Source organism: Lithobates pipiens, unplaced genomic scaffold (genome assembly GCF_037356315.1).
Source record: "Lithobates pipiens isolate NorthernLeopardFrog02 unplaced genomic scaffold, aLitPip1_a1.2 Scaffold_16, whole genome shotgun sequence".
Lineage (NCBI taxonomy): Eukaryota > Metazoa > Chordata > Amphibia > Anura > Ranidae > Lithobates > Lithobates pipiens.
Window position 1 is genome coordinate 529,370,635 of NW_027507748.1, and position 27,754 is coordinate 529,398,388.

Below are 27,754 nucleotides of genomic sequence, written 5' to 3' on the forward strand. Positions count from 1 at the left end.
AAATGTACAAATATCATTATTCTGTACTATCCTGTTAAAGAGCAACTCCAGATTCAGCCACAAAGGAAATATATCTGCATGACCATACTGTAAATATGTGCGCATGTTCTGTATGTGTCTTGTATTTTTTTTCTCCCGAACAACCGAATAAAGCTCCACTACTTTTTCTCCAAAAACTAAAGCCAATTAGCTGCTTATGGCAATTAAAGACTTGTCTTTAAACCTATGTTCATTAATACTCTCCACTCTTCCATAACAATAGAAAAGAAAGAAAGTAACAGCATTTCTTATAGAAGCTCAAGTGTATGCTTCAGTCTTCATCAAAAATTTAATGTAATGTTATACATCCCAGATGTTTTCTGTTCTTGCAGATCTGAGTACAGGAATGTTAATTGATAACAATTACTTTCACAAGCTCTGAGTGACGCACATAAAGCATGCCACACATTAACCAATTTTCTTTGCTTCAATCATGCTTGATTCCCTTTTCTTCTGCGGAGCTACTGTATATTCCAACAGCAGGAGCTTTCCCAGCCATCAGAATACATTTATCATTGCTTACTGCTATAGCTGCTGGCAGTGCTCATTTGAAAAAAAATCTGACAGGCTAGTGTACGTCAGTCGATTGATAGATTAAATTCAATATAACCAGCCTGCCCTTTCATGGATAAAAATTGTCCCGTTCTTGCTTTAGGCAGTAGAAGAGTTGGCTTGGAACACTTACCTGATACCTGCCAACTTCATCCAGCAGCCTAAGTGTATTGAATCATGTAGCTCAGTGTGCAAAAGCACCTACAAAGCCATTGCTTTACTTTTTGGTAAACTCTTTATATCAAACCCTGCGTGTAAGCATCAATGCCTTTCTGTTGGCAGAAAAATGTGAACGTCAGATGACAATAGTACTGAATAATGTTATGGATTGATTCTTTGACCATGTTTCCTTAGACATAGAGCTCAGCTACTCAAGAACATTTAATTTCCCAGAGCTAATGAGATTTAAACCTAGAAAACAGTCGAAAAAAACAGTCAAACAATGTATTGCATGTACTAATCAACAAAGGGATGCCTTTCACTTCAGCCATTATTAGAACCCGAGGGACGATTTAGGATGACTTGTGTCTGTGCAGGCACAAAAAATACTTTCTGAGGGAAAAGGTTATTGTCACCTCCAGGAGAAATAGATGCTAGGCTCATAAAAAATTAAAGGTAAGTCCCTAGGGATAATAACCCCTCCCACACCAGTTATGGTTCCTTTTGATTAGTGTGCCTAAGGACTTCACTTTCATTCTGTTACATATTTTGCTTAAATCTTAAGATTTTTTTTCTTCTTTCAACAGTTGCTGGCTGTTTTTTGTAAACCCTGGAGTTTTTTCCAGGCCTTAAGAGCAGGTTTTTTCCAGTTCATTAGGGATACCGGTGTTTTCTCTGCTACGTCCCTGCCATAATGTCCCCATCTGTATGCCAGCTAGGACAGGAATCCGCTGTTATGGTCAGTCTGCTACACCTCAAGATTCCTTGTTGAGTTATCAGGGCCAGAGCTGTTGCAGTATTTACCGGTCTCTGAATTCTCGCCTACTCGTGACTGAAAAAGGCTTTATGCTGCGTCAGGGATTCCTTCACTTGTTTTTACCTAGGCTGTGTGTTTTTGTTACAGGAGCAGCTATTTGTCACTGAAGGCTATAGGATTTCTAATCTACTCTGATCTTGGGCTTTTATTTACCTTGTGCTGTTGGGCTGTGTTACTTTACTGCAGGCTGGGGACAAGTGGACCCTCCTTTTTTGTTTTGCCTGGGGCTGTATTTACACTTGTTCTGTCAGCTGGGTATTCTTTCTGCCTGAAACTGACAATTTAATTCTCCCTTCTGGCTTTTCCTTTCTCCTCAAGTCAGGAGGTTACTGACATCGGTATAGGAGTTTGGAGCCAATGCACCATATGAGCCCTTGTCTTTTTCCCATGGCTCTCTCTTGTGGTGTCCATTTTAAGAGAATCTCTCCACAGCCCACAGGGACACGGTGTTTTCATCAGCAACTAGGCTCTATGAATCTGCTTGCCTTCTACTTTGGTGATTTGATCAAGCGGCTTTGTTTTTCCTTTGTGGCTTAGAACATTTTATTTTCTCAACGAATCCATTAATCTTGTAGAAGTTTCTGTAAAATGTGGTGGGGACTGAGCAAATCCAGGTTGAACTTTGTGAAAGAGTTGAGCTCGGCAGCGGAAAGGACTGTGCCTTCTATGCTTCTTAAAAAAAAACTACTTGGATGTACCTGTGTGGATGGCTGCTTCTGCCCCCTCATTTTTAGGTTTTAGGTATCGCCCCTTAATAGATTACTTTATATTAATTTACATAATACAAAGAAAAATTGTCTACTCCACCTGTAACTGACCTGCCAGTGTGTCCCTCTAACATTGAACAATACCCATTGTGGATGCCCCTTCCTTTAGGGCCCTACAGAGAAGAATTCGGATGCAAGTTCTCTGTCCATAAAGGATTGTATGCTGGTTCTAAGTAATGGTGTCTACCCCTGAAGCCGTTAAGTTGGCTCTACCTTCAAAGCAGTTCCATTGGTTCATTTACACAAGGACTTTGCTGCTGGGCAAAAAAAGCTATTTCCTGGACAGAGTGATTCGGATACATCATCTAACCAAGACATCACTACCATAGTGATTTCTGTCCCCAGCATTGACAGTGGGCAAGTTCTTTCTCCCCTAGCGATATAAGATTGCCAATATGAATGCCATTCTTCTGGACCCTCTGTCTATTCAGGGTTGTTTGGCCCAGAATAAATCAATGCTTCCAATCAACATCTTGCAGTTGCGAACAATTCGTCTATCATTGCTTCACTAGACTACCCTTCTGATCAGTCATTCAGTCAAAGCTCAGTCGGACAGTGTCATAGCTGTAGCTTATATCAATCAAGGTGGCATCAGACATTTTATGGCCACAGTTATTCTAACCTGTCCTGTGTGGAGCTTCATGTTCTGGTGATCTTTGGGGTGTGCATTTCCAGCATGGACATCTAGCAAGGAGATCTCAGCAGATGTTTGGATCTGGGGGAAAATTTTCTTTACCAGAGGGCTTCCAGGACATGTATATAGTTTACATAGTCCGGTTAAAAAAAGACAACAGTCCTTCTAGTTCAACCAAAAAATAATAATTACACAATCCTTCACCCACAGTTGATCCAGAGGAAGGTGATGATAGTATATGTATAGTAAACTTTACATTGTCTGGTTGAAAAAGACAAAAGTCCATCTAGTTCAACCAATAGGGGGGGGGGGGGGGCGGCATACAATCCTTTATACAAATCCTATACCCACAGTTGATCCAGAGGAATGCAAAAAAACATCAAAGCGTGAACCTGTTTGCTTCAGCAGAAGAAAACATTCTTTCTTAATCCCCCGAGAGGCAATCAGATATTCCCTGTATCAACTTTACCTGTAAATGTTAGTATCCAGTTATATTATGTGCATTAGGGAAAGAATACAGGCGTTCGTTTGTTTTTTTTAAGCAATCTACTGAGCTGCCAAGAGCCAGCTCTTGAGGGAGTATTCCACATTTTCAGAGCTCTTACTGTGAATGAACCTTTCCGTATTTTTTGGAGATTAAATCTATTTTTATTCCTCTAGACGTAGAGTGCCCCCTTGTCCTCTGTGATGACCTTAAAGTGAATAACTCAACACCAAGTTCACAATATGGACCACTTATGTATTTATACATGTTGATCATATCCACCCTTAATCTCGCCAGATTGGAAGGAGAGCGTTTGTGAACAGCACTTTTTCCAGTTCCCCCAAATCCTTTTTATGAACTGGTGCCCAAAATTGAACTGCATATTCCAGAATGATGTCTTACTAATGATTTGTACAGGGGTAAAATTCTCTCTCTCTCTCTCTCTCTCTCTCTCACCTCTCACCTCTCACCTCTCAATACAAGAAAGGACTTTGCTCGCTTTGACATTGCATGCTATTAAGCTGATGATCTACCAAAACACCCAGCTCCTTTTCCACCATTGATTCCCCCAGTTGTACTTCTCCTAGTATGTAAGATGCATGCATATTCTTAGCCTCCAAGTGCATAACTTTACATTTTTCAACAACATTAAACCTCATTTACCATATAGTTGCCCAAATAAACAGTACACTGAGGTTGGCTTGTAGGTTAGAGACATCCTGTAAGGACATTATTCCACTGCATAGCTTGGTGTCATCTGCAAAGACTAAACTGGTACTTATAATCCCAGACCCTATCTTGTATGTGTGTGTGTGTATATATATATATATATATATATATTATATAAATAAATGTAAGGGTCCCAACATTGAACCTTGGAGTACACCACTGATAACCTTAGAGCATTCATACATTTTACAATGTAAAAAAATGTAATATCACCATATAGCCAATAAAATACACTCACAAGGATGGTAAGTGGTAGTTGTTCATCTGAAGCCTAGATCTAATCCAGGCAACAGATATATCTGTGACCAGTGGCTAGGATTGGCTTCAGAGCATTCAGGCTCTCCAGGATTGTAACAGTTGACTTGCACAACCAGTAATGAACAAAACGGCATAAGGCACCCCCTTACTTTGTGCTGCTGCTGGGAAGAAGCTGGGAGGCAAAAAATGCAGGGTTTGGAGGACGAACAGAGGTGGGCTGCAGTCAGTTGAATGCTGAGTGGAGATGAGGGGGTTTCGGCTGCAAAGAAAGGCACATGGTCTGTGGGAAAAAGTCCTGTCCTCCTCTCTGCTGCTGACTTCTGAGACAAGGTGGGGGTGGAGACTAGGGAGGTGCCGCAGGTGCAAGGTTCACATGAACTGGCTTGGAAGACAAGGTTCATGCCCCGGGCCTTGTGTTTGACACGTGGTGTAAGGCATCGGAGAGAAATGAACTCCCCTTTTGCTTCCAGGTCACCGTGTAATAATAGTCATGGCAGTACCTTTTGGAAAAATAATCTTTCTTTAATCGTACATCATGAGACACAGAGCCATAGTAATTTATTATGTGCTGTATAGTCCACTTTCAGGTGCTGGACACTGGCACCCCCTAAACAGGAAGTTGCCTCCCTATATAACCCCTCCCATACCAGGAGCGTGTCAGTTTTTTTTCGCCACTGTCTAAGGTGTTGGTCACGAGTGAAGATGTGCTGTGCTGAGCTCCACTGGAGCAATCCTTGCTGTGGCTAGCTAGGTGACGATTGGGTCTGTTGGGTTTACCACAGAAAACCCTGCGGGCGGGAAAGGTAAGTGGAGTTTTCTAAGGAATTTTTAAATGTACTTATTAAATGTCTCCCTTTAACCACTTGCCGACCGACTTTGGACGTCGGCAGAATGGCACGGCTGGGCAAAGTAACGTACCCGTACGTTACTTTGAATTTCCCATATATGCCTGCCGCAAGCTCCGTGATACCCGCGATCGTGTCATGGAGCTGAAGAATGGGGAGATGCCAATGTAATCACAGCATCTTCCCATTCTGCCTAGTGACAGGACAAAATTGTCCGCCATAATGTTGCAGTCACGATAAAAATTGCTGATCGCCATTACCAGTAAAAAAACAAAATTATCAATAAAAATGCCATAAATCCCTTATTTTGTAGACGCTATAACTTATGCTTTGTGCATCGGGCTAAGGTCAGAAGGGGGATTGAAACGCCCCCAAAAAAGAGTTAAAAGGGTCTCCCTCAAGCTCTAGAAAGCCTACATATCTCTACAGATGGCATCCTCTCCTGAAAGGGGGTGGCTGGTCAGAGTGAGCATCGGGGCCTTGAAATGTTTGCAGCTCCTGTTTATTTTACTTCTTTTTTCCTCCATGATAGGTTTTAAAAAAAAAAGGTTTAGCAACTTTAATCACATCCCAGTGTGGGTCAAAATGTGACAGGTTTTCTTCCATTACCCAGGACCATCAAACTGAGGCACTAGGGGCAGGAGAAGATGACTTCCCTCAGGGGACCGTGGTGAGGCTGATGACTCCTCTTCTGAGGTGTCCAATTCGGGAGAATCAGCTTTTCTCTTTCGTTCGTTGACAGACACAGCACTTTAATCTTGACCTTAGGGTTATATTGCCACCTTCAGGAGAGGACTAGGCAGAACACATAGAAAAACAACACAGCACCATCCAGGGGCGGTCCTACTGGCTATAACCCCTCACTCTGCTCCCAGCAGCTCAGTTTGTTTTCTGCCTAGTCTATGAGAAGGACCTGGCTCCCTGTGGGGACCAATGGTCCTTGGAATCTTTTATTTTTTGCTGTTTTTTGGTTGCTGTGATCTACAATCAACAGCTGGGCTTGGTGACAGGCTGGATAATCTAGATACTGTAAGTCTCCCCAGCCTGGCCATCGAGCGGTTGCAGACCTTAGCTACAAGCTGGTTCGGCCACGACATGCCCCGTTCTGGTCTGGGGCGGCCGGTGAGCCATATGGTCCGGGGCACACATATGACCGGATTACTGCTGTCCTAGTCAGTGTGCCATGGCCGACGGCCACCCCATACTGCTTGGGTGATGGGTCTGTCTGTGGCGTGCGTCCAGCAGTCCCTGCAGGAGGGGTAAGTATGGTTCCACCTGTTTAGGCAGGATGGAGCAGCTGGGCATTCCCTGGGAGGTTGATTATGGGAGGGTCTCTCCCTTTCTTCTCTCCCTGCCTGTTCCCCTCCTCCCAATGCTAAGGAGCCGCCACTGTGTAACTGGGCATAGGGGGTGCGGAGCACGTACCTGGCCGGGGGTCCTCTGGGTGGTCTTTGGGTCCTGGCAGGGGGCTGCGCTGGGCGGTTGGTGGTCTTTATTTTTTTCCCCGTTTTTGGTGCCTTTTCTGGGTGTCTGTTTGCCGCCATGCAGGGGGACTGGTCGCCACAGCCGTTTTCCTGGAGTCCAGTGGCTATTTTCCCTACGTTTTCAGACGCTTTTTGTGGAGGCAGCCATTTTCTGGTAGCCTCAGGTCTGCTCTAGCGCTGGGTGGCTGGTTTAGACTGGTACATCGCGAAAAGCGGACACAGGACACCTCGTGGCAGGCAGAGGGGAGAGCGGACAGCGGCAGTACCTGGGTCAGAGCGGTGAGTCCTGCGGGGGGCCCCTCAGTCTGTGGCAGCTAGGAGGCTGGACATTTGTTATTACTTGCCTTGGGTTCCTAAGGGTGACGGGAGCGTGGGGTCAGCATGGCGTCAGAGACTGGCGCTTCTTCTCCAGACACCCCTGTTTTAGCAACCGGTTCCCCTGCACATGCGATGCTTATGGACGCTGTGTCGGCGGTCCTGGAATCATTTATTGCCAGGGTGGAAGTGGCGTGCGGGCGCAAGGCGGGTAAAAAACTACCACGGCCCTGGTGTCACAAAAACTTACTGAATGGGCTAAGTTGTTGCACCACAAGTTGGGGAAGGAACAGGTTTCCCCAGTTGGTGCACGGCCTTAAGTATGTCTGTGATGCGGCCCTTTGCTTTCTAGAGCCTCAGTATCGGCAGTGGTGCTGCATCACTTGATTTGGCTTAAGTGCTGGTCTGCGGACCAGGCATCTAAGAAAGCACAGGCAGATTTGCCCTTGCAGGGTGAGAGGCTATTTGGAGCCTCACTGGATGACATTATTAAGAATGCTACCGGTGAAAGAGTACTTTGCTCCCACAGTCCAGAAAGGGTTAAGGAGCCACACCGTAGGCAGGGGTCCTCCTTTTCCGCTCAGAATCGCTTTTTCATCCGCCCGGGAGTTGACAGGTAAGCGTTCCCAGTCAGACAAGGTGCCCCCTGAGGGACAAAAGCATTCCTGGTTTCGCAAGCCGAACAAATCTGCAAGCAAATCTGTTGCAGCATGAAGGGTCGCCCCCGCCCGAACTGATTTTGTCAGGCTACAATATAGAGTTTCTGTCTTGTCCGCCAACAGATTTTTTTCCCTTCAACCTTCATCATCTTCCGGCTCGTCGGGAGGACCTGTTTGGGGCAGTACAGGACCTGCTGCTGCGTGGGGTGATAGTACCTGTACCGACATTGGAAAGGTTTCAGGGATTCTACTCCAATCTGTTTGTAGTCCCGAAGAAGGAAGGGGTCCGTCTGGTCCTGGATCTCAAGGCCCTCAATTGCTTCATGAAGGTGCGAAGTTTTAGGATGGAATTGTTTCGTTCCGTGGGCGCTGTTCTTCATCTAGGGGATTTCTTGGCGTCTTTGGACATCAAGGACGCATACTTGCATGTCCCCATATGTGTCAGACACCAGACGTTTCTGCGATTTGCGGTTGGGAATGAGCACTACCAATTTGTAGCTCTTCCTTTTGTCCTAGCAATGGCGCCAAGGGTCTTTACCAAAGTGCTGGCCCCAATTCTGGCGTTGCTGAGACAAAGTGGGATCGCAGTCGTGGGTTAACTGGACAACCTCCTCCTGAGAGCAGCTTCTGCCTCAGAATTAAGGGAGGATGTGGCGACCACCATACAGACTCTTCGGGCGTTTGGCTGGGTGTTGAACCTCCAGAAGTCGGCGTTGTTGGTGCCGATTCAATGCCTGGAGTACTTGGGGGTTGATTCTGGACTCCTCAAAGGCGAGAGTCTTTCTCCCTTCGGACAAGCTGCAGACTCTTCAATCTACGGTGCAGTTATTGATGTGCAGCAGGTGGTCATCTCTGCATTTTTGCATGCGAGTTCTGGGTCTCATGGTAGCCACTTTCAAGGCGGTACCATATGCTCAATTCCACACTTGAGTCTTGCAGAAAGAGATCCTGTCCAAATGGGACATATCTCCAACATCCCTGGATTGTCAAATTCGGGTGAGCCAGCCAGTCAGGGATATGCTTCTCTGGTGGCTTAGGTCTCCAGCCCTTCGATCAGGGGAGTCGTTCTTTCCTCTTCATTGGACGGTGATCACAACGCACACCAGCCTGACCAGCTGGGGGAAAGTTTGGGGCATCCAGTCGGCCCAGGGTCGCTGGAATCAGGAAGTGTGCTGGAGCTTCGGGCGATCAGACAGTGCTTCTCCACATGGTCGCAGAGGTTGCAGGGCCATCCGGTCAGGATCCAGTCAGACAAAGCCACGGTGGTGGCGTATGTCGATTATCAAAGGAGGACAAGAAGCTCAGCTGCAGCGCTGGAGGTCTCACATCCTACAGTGAGCAGAGCGGCACGTGCTCGCTCTGTCAGCCGTATGCATTCCGGGCGTAGAAAACTGGCAGGCAGACCACGTCAATCATCAGTTGCTGGACCAGGGGGAATGGTCACTGCATCCGCAAGTGTTTCGGCTCATTTGCCTAAGGTGGGGCATGCTGGATGTGGATCTCTTAGCCTCTTGGCTCAATCGGAAGGTATAGAGGTTTGTGGCCAGGTCAAAAGATGCCTGGGCGGACACATCAGACACGTTGGTAGCTCCATGGGGGGCATTATAGGCTGATTTATGCCTTCCCCCGCTCAGACTCCTCCGTCGTCTGCTACGCAGAGTGAAGGCCGAGGGGATTCCGGTGATTCTGATTGCCCCAGATTGGCCTCGGTGTCCTTGGTACGCCGACATAGTACGAATGGTGGCGGCTGCCGATGCGGTAGGACCTGCTGTCGCAAGATCCGATACTTCATCCTGCTTTACTGTTGCTGATTTCAATGGCATGGCTGTTGAAAGACAGGTGCTGAGAGACCAAAGACTGTCAGCTTCAGTGATTTCCACTATGCTGAGGACATGGAAGTCTTCTTCCCGGAAGATTTACCATCGCACGTGGAAGGCCTACATCTCCATGTGTGAGGAGATGGGGTGGCATCCACGTACATATACAGTTTCCAAGATCCTGCTGTTATTGCAGTGAGAAGTGGATCAGAATCTTGCACTGAGCACCATTAAGGGGCAGTTATCAGCTTTGGTTGTCTTTTTTTTTCAGCGACCGTTGATAACTCACTCATTGGTGCGTAATTTTGTTCAGGGGGTTTCGGCCTGTGGCCCCTCTGGTATGACCACCACTGCCCCCGTGGGATTTTAATCTGGTGCTCTCTGTGCTTCAGAAACTGCCGTTTGAAAATATTAGAGAGAGCCCCTTATTGACACTCTCTCAGAAAGTAGTCTTTCTAGTGGCTATTACATCTGCAAGGCAGGTTTCTGAGTTGGCGGCCTTTTCATGCAAGTCTCCCTACCTGGTACTTCACAAGGATAAGGTGGTGCTGCGTACGCAGCCTTCTTTTCTTCCCAAGGTTGTTTCAGCCTTTCATCTAAATGAGGACATTGCGCTCCCGTCTTTATGTCCTCGGCCGTCGCATCCCAAGGAGGTTGCTTTACAGTCTTTGGATGTGGTCCAGGCTCTGCGGGTGTATCTTCTGCTACGGCTCCTTTCCTGAGGTCGGACTCTCTGTATCAGTGGCTGCTCCGAAGAAGGGCCTGGTGGTCTCGTCACACACCATTTCTCGGTGGATCAGACAAATCGTGGTTCAGGCTTATGCCATAATGGGGAGGGCGCCCCCCTTTTCTGTCATAGCACATTCTACCAGGGCAATTGGTGCCTCTTGGGCTTTCCGACATCAAGCGTCCTTTTCCCAGGTGTGTAAGGCGACAACCTGGTCATCCGTTCACACTTTCACCAAATTTTACAAGGTTGATATGGATGCGTGCTTCGGCTGCAAGGTTTTACAGACAGCTGTTTGAGGTTGCGACTCCTCTGTGGAGGAGTTCTTTTTGTTATGTGTAGAGTTTATTTTCTTTCTGTTCCCACTCCTTGTTTTTTGACACTGCTTGGGGACATTCCTAAGGTCAAGATTAAACTGCTGTGTCCGTCAATGAATGAGAGAAAATAGGATTTTTGTACTCACCGTAAAATTTTCTCTAACGTTCATTGACGGACACAGCACCCACCCCTCCAATTTATGTTTGTACTGCTTTTTTACGAACTATGCGTGAGGGGTTATAGCCAGTAGGAGCCCCCCCCCCCGGGTGGTGCTGTGGTGTTTTTTTATGTGTTCTGCCTAGTCCTCTCCTGAAGGTGGCAATATAACCCTAAGGTCAAGATTAAAGTGCTGTGTCTATCAATGAACATCAGAGAATGATTTTACAGGGAGTACAAAAAAGTTTTTGTTTTGTTTTTAAAATAGGAATTCCAATTTTTTATCCGTTGGATCTCTAAGCATTTGAGCATTGTCTGCTGGACAAAAACTCTTACTCACAGAGGATATAGCAGCGTTAATTGCTGGTATACCCTACTTAGTGAATTTCCTCCACCATAGGATAATGTGTGAAAACTTTTTAGGAGGGAAAATAATGCTTATCTGGGTGATCCTCTCAGATACAAAAAAGCTTTTCCAACAATGAATGGACAGGAAAAGGCATGCACAGTTAAGGGTACATAAATGTGGAGCGGACCATTCAGCAAGAAATTGCACCATCAATCTTAAGATGGAAAAATAGGATTTTTTCTCTGGCAGATTGAGTATCTCAGCCTGCGCTGACAGTAGCTGTTTAATTGTTGAGAGACCAGTTTAAATGGGTGTTCAAGGTTATCCTGCTCAGTAGGCCCAGGATCTGGCAGTTTTGTGTTCGCAATAGTTGCTATTAGAGATTCTGTTCTTCAGGCCTTGTGCCCTTTGCTAAGCACCATGCAGAAGTTCCTGGCTAGTCTTCCTTTATGCAGTGAAACAGCTATTTGGAGATGTTTTGGATAATACATCCAAAGAAATTCTAGTGGAAAAAGTACCCCTTTTGCCATTTAAGAAAAGGAGTAAATGTATTTTTCATTTTAAAGCTCCTTCTCCTGTGCCAGGGGAATCCGCCTCCAGGCAGTCACGACAGCTTCTGCCATCTAGTTCAAAAGGTAATCCTCAGGCTTAACCCCAGGGACAAAAGAGGTCTTGGGGGAGGAAACCTACACGATACTGAAGCCTCCTTTCGAGGAGGCGCCCCCGCAATAGGGGGAATTCTTTTTCAGGTCTCCAGGATCTGGCAGGAAGAGTGTGAAGACGAATGTGGGACTTCCTCAATAGCTCCAAGGTACAAACTGGAGTTCCTAAGGTTCCGGAGAAAAAATGTCTCTCTCAAGTATTGAATCATCTTTTGGCAAAAAGTGATCATGGCGGCTCCCATGTAAGAGCAGAGGTTGGGATTTGTTTAAATCCAAATGTACATTCTAGATCTCAAAAATGTAAATTAATTTCTGAATATAACCACTCTTTTTCCGCATGGAGTCAATCCAATCAGTTATCTCCATCCTGCAAGGAGGAGAACTTCTGGTGTCAATCGACATCAAAAATGCATACCTCTATATTCCTATTTCCTCGCTCACTAGTAATATCTTCTTTTCAGGGTGGAAAATCTTCATTTTCAGTGTGTAGCTCTGTTTTTCGGTCTAGCTACTGCACCTTTAGTGTTTGCAAAGGTTCTGGCCCCTCTTCTAACCAGATTAAGGGTCCAAAGTATAACGATTATGGTTTACCTGGATGAGCTGTTCTTGATAGTCCAGTCGGTAGCCCGCTTAGACCAAAGTATGGTCACCACATTCAACTACCTGGAATATCTAGGTCGGATTCTCAACCTATGAGAAATCTTCTTAAAACCATGAAGAAGGCAAAACTACTTGGGTCTGATCATAGGTACACCCAGAAAAGGGTATTCTGTCCCCAAGCAAAGATCAGCGCCATAAAGGGAACTGATTTAGGTGGTCGAAGCAAGATGAATTCTTCTATTCAACTTTGCATGAGGTTGTTGGAAAAGATGGTGGCTTCATTTGAGGCCGTTCCTTATGCTCAGTTTCATTTAAGACTGCTGCAAAGCAGTATCCTATCGGCTTGAAACAAAGGGTTCAAGCTCTAGATTCCCAATGTGTCTGACCCCAAAGCCTACGGCCACATAACCCTGAAAGCGCCCGATCTTGTCTGATCTTGGAGGCTAAGCGGGGTCGGGTCTGGTCAGTACCCGGATGGACCACCTGAAAATACCAGGTCCTGTAGGCTGGGTATGCTAGAGCTAAAAATCTGCAAAAGGGAAAATCCTTCCTTCAGTTACCTGGGAAGTGGTAACAACATATGCCAACCTTTCTTTTTGGGTTGGAGAACAGTCCAGATCAGAAATGGCATTGCCCATTATCATTCTAGAAATTCAGGCAGAGCACTTGGTTCTGAGAGCCTGAACGTTCAGTTTACAGTATTGTCCTGCCAGGATTCAATCCGACAATGCCAAAGCAATGGCCTATATTAATCACCAAGGGGGCACAAGAAGTTGTGCGGCCCAGAAAAAGGTGAATCATATCCTATCTTGGGCAGAAAATAATGTACTTTACCTAACGGTGGTCTTCATTCTAGGAATAGAAAATTGGCAGGTGGACTACTTGAGTCGCCAGCAGTTGTTCCCGGGAGAATGGTTCCTTAACCCTGATATCTCCCTGTCAATATGTCAAAGATGGGGGATCCCAGACATAGATCTGTTTCCGTCCAGGTTCAATAAATAAATCGACAACTTTTTAACACAGGGACCGCTAGCATGCAGAACAGATGCCTTGCTATTCCCGTGAAATCTGTTCTCACTTATTTATGTGTTCCCTCATATTCTGCCTGCGTCCATGACTTCTTCGCAGGATCAAGCAGAATGGGAAGTCAGTGATTCTTGTGGGCCCCAGCGGGGCCCAGGAAATCTTGGTATGCAGAGATCGTAAAGATGACAGTAGGGGATTCATGGACCCTACCTCCACGGCCTTACCTTCTTTCGCAAGTTCCGATATTCCATCCTACTTTACAAACGCTATATTTAACGGTTTGGCTATTGAGACTCACACTCTGAAGTAACGTGGGCTGTCAGGTTCAGTGGTTTCTATCTTGGTTAATGCAAGGAAGCTGGCCTTGATTATTATATATTATGGAGTCTGGGAAGCATATGTCTCCTGGTGTGAAACCAGGGGTTCCACCCCAGGAAATAGGTCAAAGGTAGAATCCTTGACTTTCAGCAGATGGGGTGAGAAAGGCTTGGTGAGCTGGCCTTGAGTGCTTTCTAAGGACAGGTCTCAGCCTTATCAGTATTATTTCAATGACCACTTGCTTCACGTTCTTTGGTTCATAACTTTATTTAGAGGCTAAAGTTTTGTCAGCATTACAAAACGGCCTTTTTTGGGGCCGATACAACATATTCCCTTGGTCCTTTTTGACAAGGAAACATTTTTTTCTGGTAACCATATCTGCTGCAAGAAGGGAATCAGAATTCTCTGCTTTTTCTTGTAACGAGCAATATTATTATTGTTCACAAGGATAAGGTAGTTTTGCTTCCTCATCCTAACTTTTTACCGAAGGTAGTATCAGGTTTTTATTTAAACCAGTCTACTTAAAGACGACTTCTCAGATTCGGAAAATGGATGTTTTGTTCGTATTAAAAAAAACTCTGAGGAAGTCCTTTTAAATATTGCAGTAGCGCTCATGTCAAATCAAATGACAAACTTTCACGATAGTTCATATGAGACTCACTGGAAGGAGATCACATATAACTTGTGATGTGACTTGCTGAGACCACTATCCACCAGACACTCCACTACGTGAAATAAATCTCCCCTTTGGGGTTACACTCACCAGAATCACCGTAATGATATGCCTTTAATTATAAATGTTTCTCCATCACTATTAACCAACACTGATCACGCTGATTAGGGCTCCAGAAAATACCATGTGGAAAGATAATAAAACATCCACATAGCATAATACTTCATAAAGTGGAACGCACCTGTGCCGGTAACCAGGAAGTAGGATCGCTGATGTACAAGGTGTGAGTTCTCCGAGTGCCATGAACCGGTGACTATACAAGCACACCGCACTTTATAATTGCTTTACATATGCTTGATTGATGTACGCTTAATTTGTAAGGGTTTTTTTTGTAGTTTCATTAAAAATCTTTATGTAGTATTATGCTATGTGGATGTTTCATTATCTTTTCCACATGGTCTTTTCACCCCCAAAGGGGAGATTTATCTCAATATACTGCATGGCTGGTGGATGGTGGTCTCAGCAAGTCACATCACGTTATATCTGATCTCCTTCCAGTGACTCTTAAATTAACTATCATGAGAGTTTGACATTTGATTTATTTGTCATAAGTGCTACTGCAAAATTTAACCACTTGCCGCCCGCCCTATAGGCAATTGACGGTGGCAAAGTGGTTTCATAATCCTGATCGGACGTCATATAGGGGCGCGCATCACGGCGATCGTTGTTGCGGGGTGTCAGTCTGACACCCGGCAACTACGATCTCGGTAAAGAGTCTCCGACAGAGACTCTTTACCACGTGATCAGCCGTGTCCAATCACGGCTGATCACAGTGTAAATAGGAAGAGCCGGTGATCGGCTTTTCCTCACTCGCGTCTGTCAGACGCGAGTAGAGGAGAGCCGATCGGCTGCTCCTCTGACAGGGGGGGTCTGTGCTGATCGATTATCAGCACAGCCCCCCCAAGGATGCCCACACTGGACCACCAGGGACGCCACCAGACCACCAGGGATGCCCAGCACAAGGTAATCCTCCCTAGACCATCAGGGATGCCAGTCAGCACAATGGATTCCAATCAGTGCCCATAATGGATGCCAATCAGTGCCCACAATGGGCATCACTGAATGGCATGCATTATTGTTTGGCACTGATTGGCATCCATTAGTACAGTATAACACCAAGGCCGCCTATCAGTGCCCACCTGTGCCGCCTATCAGTGCCCACCTGTGCCGCCTATCAGTGCCCTTCCGAGAGCGGCCGAAAGCTGCCGAGGTCCGAGAGCGGCCGAAAGCTGCCGAGGTCCGAGAGCGGCCGAAAGCTGCCGAGGTCCGAGAGCGGCCGAAAGCTGCCGAGGTCCGAGAGCGCCGAAAGCCGCCGAGAAGGTCCGAGAGCGGCCGAAAGCCGCCGAGAAGGTCCGTGAGTGGCCGAAAGCCGCCGAGACATCTCGGCGGCGCCATTTTTAAAAACATAAGCGGACAATGCACTAAGACGGACAAGCTGCATGACAAGGCTGCAATGAGGACAGGCTGCATGATAAGGCTGCAATGAGGACAGGCTGCATGACAAGGCTGCAAATGACGCTGACGAGGCCTCAGATGGACACTGATAAGGCTGCATTGATGGGCATTTAAATGTAATTTTTTTTCCTTAAATTTCTCTCCTAAAAGTTTTTTCCACAAAATTCCCTCCTAAACTTGGGGCGCGTGTTATACGCCGGCGCGTGTTATACGCCGATAAATACGGTACTTCAAAAGAAACATTTTTTTTTTTTTTTTTTTTTACAAACAACATGGTGGTTTATTGAGAATACAAGAAGAACAAAGAGGTAATATACAGACATTGGTCAGTACAATGATCACGACAGTGGGATAGTAGGAACATGTGCAGTGTGTGCGGCAGGGGGGACGCGCAGGTCCCAAGCACATCAAAATGAGCAATGAGCTAAAAAAAATAAAATATAAAACCAAAAAAGTGCAAACATACATAGCCATAAGACCCAGTCCAGAAGGCGAATTCCAGGAGACACTTCAGCAGGGGATCACAAATAGCAGCATTGTGAAATCATCATTGCACAGCGCGGCACCGGCCCCCCCCAGGCCAGGTACACAGGAGCACCCATCCCTATCAGGGAAGCTCATCACAGGTAGCAGCCTCATTCAACCATACATCCCAGACTTTAGCATATTTTGCATGACAGCCCCTATGGGCATACAGTTCTTTCTTGTATGGGAGTACCTGATTAACCGCAGCCACCCATTCCTGAAACGTGGGGGGCTGGACTTGTAGCCACCTTCTCGCCACCAGTAGCCTAGCCAGAAGCAAAGACTCATGTAGAAAAATCTTGTGGTACTTGTCCGAGTCCGGATCAGGGAAAATTCCCAAAAGACATTGCTTGGGGCACAGCGTCAAAGGAGACCCCATTTTATCATGGATAAATCCAACAATTTGGGACCAGAAACACTGGATCACCGGGCAAGACCACAGGATATGAAAAAAAGTGCTTTGTAAACTACCACACCTGGGGCAGAGGGGGCTGTACTCTGGTTTATATTTAGCAATTCGTGCCGGTGTCAAATAGGTTCTATGTAAGATGTTGAGGTGAGTGAAGCGATCCGAGAGTTTAGGCGAGACCTTTTTCCCAGCATCCAGGGCTTCCTCCCACTCATCATCCTCAAGGTCTCCAACATCCTCTAACCATCTCCCCCTAAGGGCCTCTGTCATAACAACCGCTGGAGGTCTGATCAAAAGGGTGTATATACTGGAAATTAATTTACGCGGATCTTGCCCCAAAAGCACGTCCACCACCGCCAGGCTGCCCACCCCAGGCGATGATTGCCCGAATTGTGTCTGGAGAGCATGGCGAAGCTGGAGGTACCTGTAGAACATTGAATTCGGGAGTGCAAACTCCTCCTTGAGCTCCTGAAACGATTTCAAGACCCGACCTCGATATAAATCGGAAAGGAATCTAACTCCATGTATGAGCCAAATCGAATATCCCGGGAGTAGACGCAGTTCGTCCAAACCGGGGTTATCCCAAAGCGGGGTGTGGGAGTGGGTCTCAGGAAAAGCTAGCTTCCTTCCAACCACCTCCCAGACCCTGCAGTGTGCATAAAGGAGTCCCCTGCGGTTCCCCCGAAATGCCGCTGAGGCGCAGGCTCTAAATATCACCTGGAATGGATGGGTAATGGAATATCCACGCCTGGGGCAGAGAAGTGTTGAGTACTTATCCCTGTCCTGTTTATCTAGGTGGTAAAAGTGGGACACCTGTGCCGCCAGGTAGTACAAGGCAAAGTCCGGCAGGGCCGCCCCCCCCAGATCCCCGGGGCACTTCAATGCTTGCCATGATAATTTATGTCGCTGTGAGCCCCAAATAAAGGAGTTGAGTAGGGCTTCTATGGATTTGAACAGTCGTAGAGGTAAATAAACAGGGGAGTGCCAAAACACATATAGAAACCCGGGTAGAATAATCATTTTTACAAGGTTTATTCGCCCCAGAACGCCCAGAGGGAGCTTGGCCCACGCCTTGATTCTAACCTTAAGGGATGCCACCAGGGGATCTATATTTAGCCTGGTGTAGTCCTCAGGGGTTCTGGTGACATAAATACCTAGATATTTTATCTTACTCACCCTCAGGAGGGGAGCGGATGCCTCCACCTCGGAGGGGACCCCCAGATCCATGGGCAAAATTTGGGATTTCTCCCAGTTGATCTTGAGCCCTGAGTATGCTCCAAATCGTTGGATCGTTTCAAGAGCTGCCCGGAGGGAGGGGCCTGTATCCGCCAGATACAACAGCATATCATCCGCATACAGGCTAATCCTCTCCTCCAGGCTGCCACATCTAAGCCCCCTAATACCGGAGTGTCCCCTGAGGGCCGCCGCGAGCGGTTCCACCGCTATGGCATACAACAATGGGGACAAGGGGCAGCCCTGTCTGGTACCCCGGGAAAGAGGGAAAGGGGACGACACCCGCCCATTAACCAAGATCCTGGCACAAGGGCCGCTGTACAGAAGGCGTATCCATTTTATAAAGCGAGGACCGAAGCCAAGGCGCCGAAGACAGCTCCACAAATACCTCCACTCCACTGAATCGAACGCCTTGGCTGCGTCCAGAGACACCACCGCTCTAGTTCCTATCAGATCGTGATCCGCTTGCAGATTCATGTGCAGCCGACGCAAATTGTAAGCCGTGTTTTTGGATGGCATAAACCCCGTCTGGTCGGGATGGATCAGATCTAGGATAACCGCGTTCAGACGGGTAGCCAGGACCTTGGCCAGGATCTTGATGTCCAACTGGAGTAAGGAAATGGGCCGATAAGACTCGGGGAGCTCCAAGTCTTTCCCGGGCTTGGGGATTAGGACTATATAAGCCTCACACATTGAAGGGGGGAGAGATTCTGACTCGAATATATGGGAGAATAATTCTTGCAACCTAGGGGTCAGGGTATCAGCATAATGTAGGTAGAATTCAAGGGGGAGCCCGTCCGAACCAGGAGCTTTGGACTTGTTCAGCAGGGACATCGCCTCCGCGATATCATCAGTACTAATAGGGGCCTCTAAAAGGGCCACTTGGGCCGGCGTAATTGTGGGCAGGTCAAGGGTTTCAAGAAGCCCGTCCACCTCGTCTCCAGTGGCGGTGGTCGTCGAGGAGTACAATGATGCATAAAATGTTTTAAACTCCTCCGCCACCGCAGCAGGGTCAGTAATCAGCGTGCCGTTAGAGCCCCGCAAGGAGACCACCGTGGGAGGCCGTTGATCCATGTGCGCCAAGTAGGCCAACAGGCGACCAGCACGTTCCCCACATTCATACACCCTCTGCTTGACATGAAACATGTTCCTCTCCGCCCGCTCAATATGCAAGCCATTCACCACTCTGGATTGCAGCTTGAGAAAATCAGCCCTACTCGGGGATGGGTCCTCAGCAAATTCACGTTCAGCAATAGACAACTGGTGCTCCGCCCGAAGCAACGCCTCCGCAGACGAACGACGATATTGCGAAATTTGGTGCGCCATAAATGACCGGGCATGTGTTTTAAACGAGTCCCAGACCATCGTGAAAGGGGCCGTACCTCGGTTCGCAGCAAAAAATAAGTCCCACTCTGACCCCGCCTCCTCCAATCCGGGGGTCACCCCCAACCAAAAAGGGTTTAATTTCCAAGAGTAGGATTGCGGGGGACCCGGGAGACGGAGCACGACCCAATATGGGGCGTGGTCCGAGAGCACCCGTGGGTTGAATCCCACTTCCTCCAGATAGGGAAGAAGGGGGCGGGAAATAAAAATAAAGTCAATCCTAGACATAGTAGAATGCGACGCCGAAAAACAGGAATATTGTTGAGCCGTGGGGAAACTATGCCGCCAGGTGTCCACCAGAGCTAGCTCCAGAAAAAACCTGCCAAACCTAGTAAGCCCCGGCGACAGTATAGGTGGGGGAGTCAACACAAGTCTATCCAGTTCTCTATGCGCAACATTGTTGAAGTCCCCTATCCATACCGCCGGGACAGTAGGGAATTGGGCCATAAACGCCATTCCCTCATTGAGGACAGTGAACTGAAAGGGGGGAGGAACATATATAGCCAAAAGAAGAAGTTCTTTGCCATTAACCCGGGCATGTAAAAAGAGAAACCTCCCCTCAGGATCAGACTTGAGCAGGAGAAGCATGAATTGCACTGACTTGGATACCATCAGCGCCACCCCCCTGGAGTAAGCAGAGAATGGGGCCTGGTATACCCAGCCCACCCAGGGCTTCTTAAGTGTAAGTAGTAGGTGGCCAGTAAGATGGGTCTCCACCAAGACAATTATGTCTGCCTTCTGGGCCCTGAGATAGGTCAGGACCGCGCTGCGCTTCTGTTTCGCCCTGATCCCCCTAACATTCCAAGTAAGGCATTTCAGATCACCCATTGCGGAAAACTCACATACTTGCCATGATATAGGAGCCAGCGCCCCCCCCCGCCACCCACCGCCCAACGGGGAGTCAGCAGATTACCCAGCCCACTGTCACTTATACATAATGACCAACATTTGATTGTCTTAAAATAGCAAAAATCATACCACCATAGAGAACTTAACCAACTAAACATAGGTACAGAATTAAAATAACATGCACCGGGCCGTTCGGCGCGGCCCCAGCCCGACCAAGAGGTCAAAGCCTGGGGCCGACTCCGCCCGGCCCGGGGAAACCAAGCTTCAAACCCGAGCCCGCAAACCTGCGGGTCCCGGAACCCTGTGTAGGGCCCAATTAGATGTAAAACTATCGTGACGGTTAAACTCTGAAGACCCAGCAACACCGCGAGGAGCATGGTCACCGGGTGCAGCCACGGGCGGTCAGACGGCCGCGGAGGGCACCTTGCAGGCCACCGTCCCTCGCCCGTCTGGGGTACCATGGAGACTCAGAGTCCGCTGGATGGATACAAAACAGTCAGTAGGCATACAGTTAAAGGATCCCCTGGGACATACAGACCAATAAACTTGGAAGGGAGCGGCCATTGCAACATGGAGGTGGGAAGGGACATGCAAAGGGGGGCCGCGGGGGAGAAGGGGCCCAGGAGAGAGTCTGGGGAGAAGCACCAGGGGTGCGAGGTGGGAACCGGAGGGGGAAGGGGTCTCTAGTCTATCAGCATAACAAATCCCCGGACCAGGGCATCCCGCCACCGCGAACAGTGGGGCGGCAATACAATACAGTACCTTGCCAAAGAGCAAACGTAGTCCAGGAGCAGGATCCATGTCACTTCACCCCCCTAGCTCTCCATTACACACATCACCCCGTCAGCCAACAACAACGCAAGGAGCTAAGCCGCATCTCGCCGCGGTGCCGCCCGATTCTCCAGCCAGCCGAACACCGCCTCCGGGGTATCAAAGAAATGGGCCCTGTCCTCTCCCGCAACCCGGAGCCGAGCCGGGAAGAGCATGGCATAGGAGTAATTGCGTATGCGCAGCTGGCGCTTGGCTTCAGTGAAGAGAGCTCTCTTCTTTTGAACCTCGGCCGAGAAATCCGGGAAGACCTTGATTTCGGTGTTGTGGTAAGGAATGTTGCCCTTCAATCGCACCAAACGCAGGATGGCATCTCTATCCCGAAAGTTCAAAAACTTCGCGATGAAGGTCCTGGGGGGAGCCCCTTGCGGAGGAGGTTTTGCAGGCATACGGTGGGCCCTTTCCACCGCGAAAGATGAAGAGAACTCTGCACGGCCAAAGGAGGAGGTAAGTAGGTGCTCCAGAAACGCGGGAGGATCGTTGCCCTCCTCACCCTCGGGCAGGCCGACGAAGCGTAGGTTGCACCTTCTTAAGCGGTTCTCCATATCATCTTGTTTCGCCAGGACCGTGGAGAGCTGGTGCTGTAGGCGTTCAGTGATCGTCTGGAGCGGGGGCAGGTCATCCTCCACGCGGCTGATTCTTGTCTCCGTTTCAGTCACCCGCTCCCGTAGTTTCTGCACATCCTGCCGAAGGAGGGAGACATCCACCTTTACCTCCTCAATTTTCCCCATGAGGGCACTCTTGCAATCCAGGATAGCTTCCAGAACTCGTGCGTCAGGGTCAGGTGCGGCGGAGGAGGAAGGAGGAGAAGCGCCCTCCGCCGCCATGTTGCCTTTCTCCGCGTGGCGGAATTTAGCCAGCTTGGCCGCCGCTTCTAGCTTCGCTTTAGACGGAGACATGTCCCCTGTGTGTCCGGGGTGTACAGGGCTTCGTGATAGCGTGAGTAATATCGAGAAATAGCCTCAGGATAGAAGTACACGGATAACAATCCAGCGGAGCTCACTCACAATGCTCCTCACGCCATGCCGGTCCAGGCCACGCCCCTCAAACATTTTTTTTTTTACAGGTAAGCTGTTTTAAAAATCCTATTTTGTCATGGCTGTTGACATGTTAAGAAAGGATAAATAAATGGAAAGAGAGGGCTGAAGTGAGTGTGACCAATTGTCAGGTGCACATAGCTGGATGCTGTAAATTGCAGTTTAAAAGCGTGAGTTGAAATGCATTATTTGTAAAATATCACACCAAATAAATAACCCAGGAAAAAACATAAATTAAGCACCTGGCAAATTTCCTTAAGTCATCAATATCAAGACACCGGAAAATGGTCTCTTAAACCAGAGGTTTTTCAAGCCTCTGTTGCAGGTGGTGGACGCCAGACTTGGGTTCAAGAGCAGACTTTGCAGTTAATGCTCTGGTAACTCAGAGGGATCAGTTCAGACTCCTCTAGTCTTTTTCCTCTGAAGATCCTTCCTCACTTTCTCCTTAGTTTTTAAAAGAAGAATAGCTTTCTTGTGTTTCTCATCACACTGAACTGGCACAGAAGGATGCGGTACTTCTCATTGGACCAACAGAGACTCTCCGTGAGCTCTCTCAGATCTTATGTCCCAGGGCATAGTTTGCTACCCTGCTTGTTATTCACTGGCCTTAAGAGCTTGTCTGTTGAAACCCACGTCATGAAGGACAGGGACCTATTAGATTCAGGCATCGCTATGCTCTCGAAAAGCTAGTAAATTGCCTTCTTGCAAAGTACACCATCGCACTTGAAAAGCATATTTCTCTTTGTGAGACAAGGAAATTCTATCCCAGGACAAAACTTATCCTTTCCAGTCTGGTCTGAATTGGTGGCTCTAGGTGCCATCAAGAGACAGATCCTAGCCTTAAAGGTTCTCTCTGAGACCCCTTGCCTCTCACTTCTCTGTGAAAGCCTTCATACAGTGTGTTGCTCACATTGTTCCTTCTGTATGTTCCCCAGTGACTCAACCTAATTCTGTCAGCTCTTTGAAGATAGCTCTTTGAACCCGTACACTGTATTATTTTTTGCCCATGGGACTTTAGTCATCTTAAATAGGGATGGAGGCTCATCACTATATGCATCAGGTTAAAACTTTTTGCTTTCTTTTATGTCTTTTTTGTCATCACCACTTTTTTTTCTGTCAGTTGGGTTTCTGCTTTGTCTGGCTTTAACCTGTAAAGAACTCTTTCTTGTGCTACACAAAGACCATTTTTTTTGTGGCCCAGGACTCTTTTCTTCGAAATATGGTTTCTTCCTTAACCAGGACTTTGTTCTACCATCTTTCTGCCCTGCACCTAACTCAGAACATCCTAAGGCAATTTCCCTCCATTGTCTGGGTGTGATACATTCTGTTTACCTCTCAGCTATACAGTGCCTTGCGAAAGTATTCAGCCCCCTTGAACTTTTCAATCTTTTGCCACATTTCAGGCTTCAAACATAGATATAAAATTTTTATTTTTTGTGAAGAATCACCAACAAGTGGGACACAATTGTGAAGTGGAACGAAATCTATTGGATTTTTGAAACTCTTTTAACGAATAAAAAAATGAAAAGTGAGGCGTGCAAAATTATTCGGCCCCCTTGCGTTAATACTTTGTAGAGCCACCTTTTGCTGCGATTACTGCTGCAAGTCGCTTGGGGTATGTCTCTATCAGTTTTGCACATTGAGAGACTGAAATTCTTGCCCATTCTTCCTTGCAAAACAGCTCGAGCTCAGTGAGGTTGGATGGAGAGTGTTTGTGAACAGCAGTTTTCAGCTCTTTCCACAGATTCTCGATTGGATTCAGGTCTGGACTTTGACTTGGCCATTCTAACACCTGGATACATTATTTGTGAACCATTCCTTTGTAGATTTTGCTGTATGTTTGGGATCATTGTCTTGTTGGAAGATAAATCTCCGTCCCAGTTTCAGGTCTTTTGCAGACTCCAACAGGTTTTCATCCAGAATGGTCCTGTATTTGGCTGCATCCATCTTCCCCTCAATTTTAACCATCTTCCCTGTCCCTGCTGAAGAAAAGCAGGCCCAAACCATGATGCTGCCACCACCATGTTTGACAGTGGGGATGGTGTGTTAAGGGTGATGAGCTGTGTTGCTTTTACGCCAAACGTATAGTTTTGCATTGTGGGCAAAAAGTTTGATTTTGGTTTCATCTGACCAGAGCACCTTCTTCCACATGTTTGGTGTGTCTCCCAGGTGGCTTGTGGCAAACTTTAGACGAGACTTTTTATGGATATCTTTGAGAAATGGCTTAATTCTTGCCACTCTTACATAAAGGCCAGATTTGTGCAGTGTATGACTGATTGTTGTCCTATGGACAGACTCTCCCACCTCAGCTGTAGTTCTCTGCAGTTCATCCAGAGTGATCATGGGCCTCTTGGCTGCATCTCTGATCAGTCTTCTCCTTGTCTGAGCTGAAAGTTTAGAGGGACGGCCAGGTCTTGGTAGATTTGCAGTGGTCTGATACTCCTTCCATTTCAAAATGATCGCTTGCACAGTGCTCCTTGGGATGTTTAAAGCTTGGGAAATCTTTTTGTATCCAAATCCGGCTTTAAACTTCTCCACAACAGTATTACGGACCTGCCTGGTGTGTTCCTTGGTCTTCATGATGCTCTCTGTGCTTTCAACAGAACCCTGAGACTATCACAGAACAGGTGCATTTATACAGAGACTTGATAACACACAGGTGGATTTTATTTATCACCATCAGTCATTTAGGACAACATTGGATCATTCAGAGATCCTTGCTGAACTTCTGGAGTGAGTTTGCTGCACTGAAAGTAAAGGGGCCGAATAATTTTGCATGCACCACTTTTCAGTTTTTTATTTGCTAAAAAAGTTTAAAATATCCAATAGATTTCCTTCTACTTCACAATTGTGTCCCACTTGTTGGTGATTCTTCACAAAAAATTTAAATTTTATATCTTTGAAGCCTGAAATGTGGCAAAAGGTTGAAAAGTTCAAGGGGGCCGAATACTTTCGCAAGGCACTGTATCATCATACCTGGAAGGCCTACATCTCCATGTGTGAGGAGAAAGGAATGCTGTCCGCGCTCCTTTTCCATATCCAGGATCCTGCTGTTTCTACCGCAAGGAGTAGACCAGAAATTGGCTTTAAGCACCATTAAAGGACAAATATCAAAAGGTTGAAAAGTTCAAGGGGGCCGAATACTTTCGCAAGGCACTGTAGCTTCCTTTTCCCAGTCTGCCCCTCTTTCTATTATCTTTCACATTAGGGACAACTTGCTTACCGTCCCACTATCACTAGGTGGATTTGACAGCTAAGCATTCAGGCTTATGACTTCAAGGGCAAGGTTCCCTCTTTCCTGGTCAAAGAGCACTCGACTAGATCAGTTAGTGCTCCATGGGCTTTTTAGAATCGGGAATCTGTTTCTCACATTTGCAAGGCTGCCATCTGTTTTTCTTTTCATATGTCCAAAATTTTTCTTGAAATACATTACGGGACACCTGTCCCTCATCCACTCGTACTATAGTTGCTAACACACTTGCTAGGAATGGGAGGGGCTATACGTGACCTTCATCCTGTGTCCAATAAAAAGGAATTTACAATAAGTTGAACATTCTATATTTCTTTCTTACTGTATAACACTATTAACCACTTAACCCCAGACCAATTTGTAGCCAAAGGACCCAGACACTTTTTGTGATTCAGCACTGCGTCGCTTTATTTTTTTTTTTTAACAAACGTTTTTATTAGTAGAAAATGCAAAGGAAAAAGTACAATGTCATTACATCTTACCTATACGTTGGTACCTTGTAAAATTACATAAGATTCACATAACATATCAGGTTTAACAACATTGCTGGGGACAGGTAGTCAGGGGGGACACTTGGGTCAGGGTAGTAATAGCTCATTATATCATCCTGGATACTCTAGCCGTCTGTTCTGGGCTCCGCTGTTGAGCGTGCAGAGTGGAGGGAATTTCTATACGAGGGGATCTTGGTGTGTGACTATGAAGTGTCGATGTTATAGCTTTCCCTGTCCATATTGTCATTCCTATACTGTGATTGCTCGTGCCTTTATCCACATTCCCCAAATTTTGTCAAATTTTCGCGGACATTTCCGTCCTTTATACGTAAGTTTGTATATAGGTAACACCGAGTCCACTAGGGCGTGCCATTGTGTTACCGTTGGGGGAGCTGGCAATTTCCAATTCTGTAGAAGCACTTTCCTAGCATAGAAAGACTGGTAGAATATGAGGAGTCCCTTATGACTAGAGAGTGTTATGGAATCCGTTATTCCCAAAAGCATCACCTTGGGATCCCTTGACGCTGAGAGGTCAGCGACCACATTCATTTCCGCCAAGGATCTGTTCCCAATAATTATGAATAAGCGGGCAGTCCCAGACCATATGATAGAATGTCCCAACCGCCGACCCACACTTGGGACATGCATCAGACTGTGCAGGGTATATTCTTGCCAAGCGCTGTGGGGTATAGTATGCTCTATGGATAAATTTAAGTTGAACAAACATATCCTTTGCTGAGATAACCTTAGGGATATAGTGTTGTAGGGCCAGTTCCCATTCCTCCTCAGTCAGAGAGGGGGATGTCTACCCTCCACCCTTCACCCATGGGCGACCAACCCTCTGAGTCCCTGCATGTCAAACGGAGATATAGGGAGGATAGGATCCTGTCTACCCCTCGAGAGATAAGAAACCTCTCTATCAGATGTGGCTCAACCCAGATGTTGCCTGGGAACTGCGCTTGGATCGCATGTTTCAATTGCAAATACCTAAACAGCATCCATGATGGGAGTTCGTATGCCTCTCTTAGCTCTGGGAAAGGAAGAAGTGTTCCAAGTGGCATAATTTGTTGGATCTTGGTCACTCCATATCTGGCCCAAAGGTTAGGGTCCAGTATGGTGCGAAAGTGTGGAAGCCGTGGATTACCCCAGAGCGATGCATGAGGAGAAACAGAGCCGGCCCTCCGAACGACTGCAGTGACTCGAACTCATACCTGCACCGTAGTCCGCATTGGAGTGGCGATCTGCGTGTTGGCCTTTATCCCTCTATATACCAAGTTTGATAGGGCAGAGTAGGATCCCAGTATCACCGCTTCAAGGTTAACCGCCGGATTGGATTTGGTTTGTGCAAACCACCATCGTACAGTGACTAGAATTGCTGCCCAATAGTATTTTTGAAAAGATGGTAGGGATAGCTGCAGCTTGGTCCTAGAGATTCTAGGAGACTTCCCCCCCCATATAAAAGAGGAAATTATCCCATCCAATTTATGGAAGAAAGTTGCAGGGATCTGGACTGGGGCGTTCCTAAAGATATAAAGAAATTTGGGGAGAAAAGTCATTTTAATTAAATTGACTCTACCTACCAGGGTCAGGGGCAGTGTCTTCCAAGCTTGGCATTTAGTAACTAGAGTATGTGAGATTGGGTACAGGTTGTCTGTTAAGTATCGAGAGAAATCTCTGGTAATTTCTATGCCCAGATATTTAAAACTGCAAACCCTCTTCAGGGGAGACGAGAAGGCCGGCGTCCGTGAGGGGGTCACTTCAGAGAGTAGAAACAAATTGGCTTTCTCGCAATTCATTTTTAACTCCTGAGAATTTACCGTATTCATCTATAATTGTCAAGTTCTCC

At 47.0% G+C, this 27,754-nt stretch overlaps 1 protein-coding gene across 2 annotated transcripts in view; it reads left to right on the forward strand.

Moving 5' to 3' along the window:
- The window catches only part of DGKH (diacylglycerol kinase eta), a 363,187-nt gene that overhangs the window by 302,034 nt on the left and 33,399 nt on the right, over nt 1–27,754 (forward strand). The window lies entirely within an intron of this gene.